At 42.3% G+C, this 7,169-nt stretch overlaps 1 non-coding gene across 1 annotated transcript; it reads left to right on the top strand.

The window, feature by feature from the left end:
- The first annotated feature begins 6,135 nt into the window (after positions 1 to 6,135).
- On the top strand, positions 6,136 to 6,296 carry LOC122033033. Its single transcript, XR_006126315.1, has one exon. It is a non-coding gene; the product is annotated as a U1 spliceosomal RNA (small nuclear RNA).
- Positions 6,297 to 7,169: the final 873 nt, after the last annotated feature.

Genomic DNA, 7,169 nt, shown 5'->3' with positions numbered 1-7,169 from the left:
ACCTTTATGATGAAATCTGCTAGAGCTTGTGCCTTGATGGCCGAGCGGGGTTGATATTGGATGTCATATTCCCCAAGCTCGGTCGTCCATTTGACTAACCGTCCTGATGCTTCTGGGTTGAGCAATACCCGTCCGAGAGTGCTATTGGTTAAGACAATAATCTCATGTGCTAAGAAATATGAGCGCAACCTCCGAGCAGTTAATATCAGAGCATAAGCCAGTTTTTCTAGTGTAGTGTATCTACACTCCGCTCCTTTTAATAAATGACTAGAAAAATATACAGGTTGTTGCTCTTTTCCTTCCTGTCTGACTAATACAGAGCCTACGGCGTTTTCATTAGCCGACAAATACACCCACAAAGTCTTTCCTGCCATAGGTTTAGCCAACACAGGGAGGGTAGCTAAATAATCTTTCAACTCCTGAAAAGCCTTATCGCATTCTTCATTCCATTGAAACTTAGTAGCCTTTCTGAGTATTTTACAGAAATGAAAACTGCGATCGGCTGATCTGGAAATAAATCTAGACAAGGCTGTGATTCGGCCTGTCAATCTTTGAGCTTCTCTCAGGCTGCGGGGTGGCTCCATGCTCTGCAATGCCTTGACCTTGCTCGGGTTGACCTCTATCCCCCGTTCGGACACCATATATCCCTTTGCGCCGAACAAGTATTTGCTTGGGTTCAACTTGAGCCCATACTGTCTTAATGTCTTGCAAGTCTCCTCTATATCCCTGCATAGATCAGCAGCTTGAAGAGACTTAATTAAGATGTCATCAACATATACTTCCATATTCCTACCAATCTGCTTCTGAAAGACCTTATTCATAAGCCTTTGATAGGTTGCTCCTGCATTCTTTAGTCCAAAGGGCATAACATTATAACAATAAGTGCCTTCAGATGTTATAAAACTAACCTTTTCTTGATCCTCTTTGGCCAAGGGGACTTGATGATAACCTTGATATGCATCCAGCATGGAAATATATTCGCATCCGGCAGTAGAATCAACTAGTTGATCAATCCTGGGTAAGGGATAGTAATCCTTCGGGCAAGCTTTGTTGAGATCTCGAAAGTCAATGCACACTCGCCATTTATTCCCAGGTTTAGAGACTAACACCACATTAGCCAACCAACTTGGGAATTGCACTTCCCTAATGTATCCGGCCTCCATAAGCTTGGTTATTTCTTCCTTGATAATCTGATTTTGCTCCATACTGAAACTCCTCTTCCTTTGCATGACGGGGCGGGCATCCGGAAAGACATGCAAGGAATGTTCCATGACAGCAGGAGAAATGCCCGAAACTTCTTTGGGAGTCCAGGCAAATACATCATTATTCTTGTTCAAACATTGCACCAACTCAGCTTTAAGATCAGGATCGAGATCGGCTGCAACGTAGGTGGTAGCTTCTGGCCGCCCAGTCTGGATTTGAACTTCTTCCTTTTCCTCATAAACCAGGACAGGCTGCTTTTCGCGAATGACATTAACTTCCATTCTTTGAATCTTCCGAGCGGTGTTAGCCTCAGTCCGAATGATTTCTACGTAACATTTTCGGGCTGTCTTTTGATCACCCCATACTTCTCCGACCTGATCCTCCACGGGAAACTTAATCTTCTGACAGAAAGTAGAAACGACCGCCCTGAACTCATTCAGGGCAGGCCGACCCAATATCACATTATAAGAAGATGGAGCATCTACTACCATAAAGTAGGATCTCCTGGTTCTCATCAGGGGTTCCTCTCCCAGAGAAATGACCAATTTTATTTGACCCAAAGGTTGCACTTCATTACTTGTGAATCCATACAGAGGAGTTGCAATCGGTTGAAGTTCACTGGGGGCAACTTGTAGCTGATTAAAAGCCTTTTTGAATATAATGTTGACTGAGCTGCCAGTGTCTATGAAGGTACGGGCGATGGCGTAGTTAGCTATCACAGCTTTGATGATTAATGCGTCATCATGAGGTATCTCTACCCCCTCAAGATCCTTAGGCCCGAAGCTTATTTCAGGACCGGCTGCTCGTTCCATGCTGCATGAATCTCCAACCTTCGGGCATGTGCTTTTCTGGCTATGTTAGAATCCCCATCAGTGGGTCCGCCCGTAATCATGTTAATATTGCCCCGAGCAGCATTGTTTCTGTTCTCTTCCTGACGAGTCATTGTGGCCTCGGAAGGTGCTTTATCTGATACTTGGCTGGTACCAGCTGGGACCGGCATTGCTTCTTGCCGGGTTCCATCCGGGTGATATTCCGGTTTGAGTGGACTTTGCTGCCTGGGGTATTGTTGTCGGTAATAGTTCTGCTTCTGATAGCGCTCTTTATTGACTCTTCTATTTCTCAAAATAAAACAGTCATCAGAGTGATGACTGCTAGTTTTATGATAAGTACACCATCTCCTCGGTACCTCTGGCTGCATCTCTACATGCTGTACAGCTTGTGGACGATAATCTGGTTGCCGATGAGGTGGATGAGTAGTTCTAGGTCCTCTTGGTGGGGGTACCGGGGTCGGAGCCTTCTCCTTCGCATGAGTAGGAGAAGAGGGAACACCTTCTTTCCTACGAGCAGCTTGGACTTCTTCTACGTTAATGAACTCAGTGGCACGTTCAATCAGGGAATCAAAATTAACAGGAGGATTTCTTACCAGATCTTTAAAGAAATCATTATCATTTAGGCCCTGAGAGAAAGCACTTACTAATATTTCAGTAGTAGCATTAGGTACATCTATAACTACCTGATTGAACCTTTTAATATATGCCCGGATGGATTCTTTAGACGTCTGCTTAATTGAAAATAGGCTCCACGGGGTCTTATGATACCTTTTGTTGCTGGAGAAATGATGTAGAAAGACTTTCTTGAAATCTTTAAATTTTCGAATAGACTTTTCAGGCAATCTCTTGAACCAGCGTTGCGCTGCTCCCCCAAGAGTAGTGAGAAACATCCGACACTTCACTCCATCGGAGAATTGTTGCAACAAGGCTACATTCTCAAATTTTAACAAGTGATCTTCCGGATTTGTGGTTCCGGCATATTCTCTAATTTGCAAATTCTGATATCGCTTAGGAAGTGGGTCATCTAATACACTTTGTGAGAATGGGGAGATGACCTTTTCCGGTGAACTATCACTAGTTATCATTTTCATCTTACGTTTCTCTCTGTCCGACGCCTCACCAGAGGACTCTTGGAACACAGGCCTCTTACCCCCTGGATCTAAGGGAGTGCGAAGGAAAGCTCGTGGACGCCTGGTTGGAGAAACAGTAGCTGGAGGAAAATATAAAGGTTCTTCTTCTTCCATCTCCTTTCCTTTCCGATGCTCAGTAGTTGATATCGCCGGATGATGAGCCGTCGGCAAAGTGGCCCCAGTATGAGCTTGCAGTTGTTGCTGCTGTTGTTGTAGGGCTTTCTGAACATGAGAATTAATGAGGAGATCCAAATCTTCGCGACTGATAGTAAGTAGGTTCGACTTCCCAGCCTCTTCCATCACGTAGTCTCAGATTCAGGCGAAGTTTCCCACATGATCCTGTCTGAGAAGCTGACCGTGAAGGAGATCCGGAAGAAGGAGACCCACTGTAATGACGAAGAATAATGCCGGTGAAACCTCGACCCGAGAAACCCAAAGCGGATCGGAAGAAAACCCGAGTCACCGAAGGAAATCTGATAAGTAGGAAGAAATCCCCGTCCAAATAGGAGAAAGCTGAACCTTCAAGCTCCAGAGGCTCCCTGCGCACAAGAGACCAACCAACACTATCGTCAGTGACCTAAGACCGGGGTGGGAATCCCTGGCCAGACCCTCCGACGCTCAAGTTAGTGATCTCTCTTGATGCCGAGGAAAGAAGAAGAAAGAAGATGAATAGTAGCCCCAGAATTAGAGATGTGAACTTACCTAGACAACGGAGAGGATTCCCCCTTTTATACCACTTCATATAACTTCCGTAGTCATGAAGTGGACCCCGGTTTGTTAGAGTTCGTTATGACATCAGCTGCGTACTTGGGGAAGATGAATTTTAAGGAATCTTTTTTGTGTACCCCAGATGTACCTTCTTTGTCGTGTAGCGTCTGCAAGACAAGCTGAAAGCATATTTCCCGTCAAAATATATATTCTCTATCATGAATTATTCTATTCGGTATATTCATGTATGATTCTCCTTAATGTGCCTTCTGTTTGTATTTTTGTTATGTTAAAAAATAACATTTTATTCAACATGTTTCTAAGGTATTCATTGAAGGAACTATGCGGGTTCTTTGCTCGAAAGAACCCTCTTGACCGATATTGGTTTATCTTTGCTTCAGAGTATGTAGCGGTCGTTATTGACCTACCTTCATACGGCAAGCATTTATCGACCGATATTGGCCTACCTTCGTTCGGCAGGCATGTATCGACCGATATTGGCCTACCTTCGTTCGGCAGGCATGTATCGACCGATATTGACCTACCTTTGTTCTGAAAGTATGTTTCGGCCATTATTAACTTACCTTCAAGCATTTATCGACCGATATTGGCCTACCTTCGTTCGGCAGGCATGTATCGACCGATATTGGTCTATCTTTGCTTTGGAGTGTGCATCGGTCGTTATTAACTTACCTTCATACGGCAAGAATGTATCGACCGATATTGACCTACCTTCGTTCGGCAGGCATGTATCGACCGATATTGGCCTACCTTCGTTCGGCAGGCATGTATCGACCGATATTGGCCTACCTTTGTTCTGAAAGTATGTTTCGGCCGTTATTGACCTTCCTCCTTTGACTCTTTTCTTCCTTTTCTTTCCTCATATGAAGACCCACAAAATCTAACCCATATCATCCATCAAAGTCAATCAAACTAGTCTATTATTATTATTATTATTATTATTATTAGCCAAGAAGAAAATTGTACAACCCTTCTATGATTCATCCATCTTAGGATTTAATACTCTATTCTTTTATTATTAGGAAAATCTATAATCTTTTATTTCTATTCAGTGTTTACACACACAACCAAATCTAAGATTTATAATTTTCACAATGGAGTACTTTTAAATTTTATTTTTTTTATGAGGGTTAATAATGAATCAGCTACGGGTATCTAGAGCATTAATCAAGGATCAAATTGTACTTTAGTTGTAGAAGTTTGTTATTCAGTATGAAGATGTGTTATACTTACAGTTTGTGGCTGGTTGATGAGGAAGATAACTTCTATTGAAAGGGCATAGACCTTTCAAAAATTAATTAGTCAAGTAAAAAAATTTGATTCATGGTCTAAATTTTAATTCCTTTTGTTCTTTTAGAATGAAACACTTGTTTTTTTTTATTCATATTTTGACGGTTTCTGTAAACTTAATCTATTTGTTTGTCATGCACAGAGATGGAATTGTCATAGAACCTGTAAAAAAAAGCCTCCTTTAACATCTATGGTCAACTAAGGCATACAAAATAGACTAAGTTCGGTTAAGAAGATTACTACTCACCATGCATATCTGGAAGTAACTTCTGTTATATCAAGTATAAATCAATGCAACAAGACCTAGAAAGTAGAATACGCAACATGTTGCACTCAGTGCTCATGTTTACTCCGTAAATTATTGGAAGCCAATTCATTTGTTATTCAGAAACAGAGGTCTCTGCAACATATCATCGAGTAACTCGTTTGCGCAATCTATTCAATGGCCTTAACGTGACAAAGCTAACCCAGAATGCCATGCGAATCTCCACTCGGAAACCACATCAACAGGAAAGTAATAGGCCTTAAATGAATCACACACTTGCAAGACAACCATTGATCCCTCTCCATATGAACTCAGCAACGAAATGTGGAACTTCCTGGTTCATGAAGTGAGCACGAAAGGTGGAATTTGCTGGTTCTTGGAGTGAGCATTGCTGCGGCTGAACCACCGTGAAACAGCAGTGACAATGATGATCAATACCACCAAAAAGAAACGCAGGGTTGTCGATGGGAACTCCATAATGCTTTGGTTCGACAAGGAAGGCAGAGTAGAAAGTCGAAGCTCGATTCTGCTATGGTTCGCAACCGACCTAGAGGGAGTTCTGTTGTCCGCTTCAAAGGGGAAGCGAGGGATTAGTCACATTCACGGGTTTTAGTCCCACATCTCGGAGTGGAATAGAGAGACAGCAGGCAGGCGGGAATAAGATAGGAGCTGTGTGCAACGTTCGATCATACTTACCTGGACGGGGTCGACGGGCGATCAAGAAGGCTCGTGGCCTAAATCAACGGCCTCCATTGCACTTCGGAGGGGCGTTGGTTTACCATCTCCCCAAGTGGGAGAGTGGACGTCATAATTTGTGACAGAGGGGGTACGCGCGTGCGCGGCCCCTGCCATTACAAATAAAATTTTAGTTTTTCTCTTTTAGTTTTTGGAAATTTATGAATTGTAGAATGTGACAGGGTGGTTACGTGCGTGCGCAGCCCTTGCCATTATAAACAAAAATTTAGTTTGATTGTTTTTATTTTTTGTAATTTATGTATGGTAGAATTTTTCAGCTGGGGCGTTCTGCTGCTCTCATTCTAGAAGTTATTTCATTTTTTTCCATCTAACTAAAATCATTTGTTCATATTAACTAATTGAACGTTTTTCATGCCCTGCTTCATGATTTCCTGATCGTTTGCATCATTCTAAATCAGCCATGATTAAATAAGGTCCATCATTGCAGTGGTATCTTGAGGTATTGGATACGGTTTTGTATCTGTAACGTTGTAAATGAAACAAGAAGTAAACCTTTCAAAAATTAAGTGGCCAGGTGAAATAAATTTGATTAATCGTGTAAATTTTAATTTCCTTTTTGTTTTAGGATAGAGAACTTGTTATTTTTACTCACATTTTTACACACTTAGTGTATTTGTTTCTCACATAGATGGAATTGTTATAGAACATGTAAAAAAGGGTCTTTTAACATCTATGGCAATGGCGGAGCTAGCCCGGGTGATCTACCCGGGCTGTGGGCCACGCCGACATCGATGCTGACATCAACCCTCGGGCTAGCCTCCGCTTTTTCTTCCCTTTTTCTCTTTTTTTATAGTAAAATCGATGTTTTTCTCTTTTCGTCATCGTCGGGCATCCGCCTACCGCCCGAGTAGGGCTGTACCTGGCTCCGCCCTTGATCAATGGTTAATTAAGACACACAAACTATCTAATTTGACATTTTCAATCCTATATTTATTGTGTTGTCTGTGTTATCATTCACTATTGCTG

This window comes from Zingiber officinale, chromosome 11A (assembly GCF_018446385.1).
Source record: "Zingiber officinale cultivar Zhangliang chromosome 11A, Zo_v1.1, whole genome shotgun sequence".
NCBI classification, from domain to species: Eukaryota; Viridiplantae; Streptophyta; class Magnoliopsida; order Zingiberales; family Zingiberaceae; genus Zingiber; species Zingiber officinale.
The sequence above is the reverse complement of the archived record's forward strand: the minus strand, read 5'-3'. Positions and strand labels throughout refer to the sequence as shown.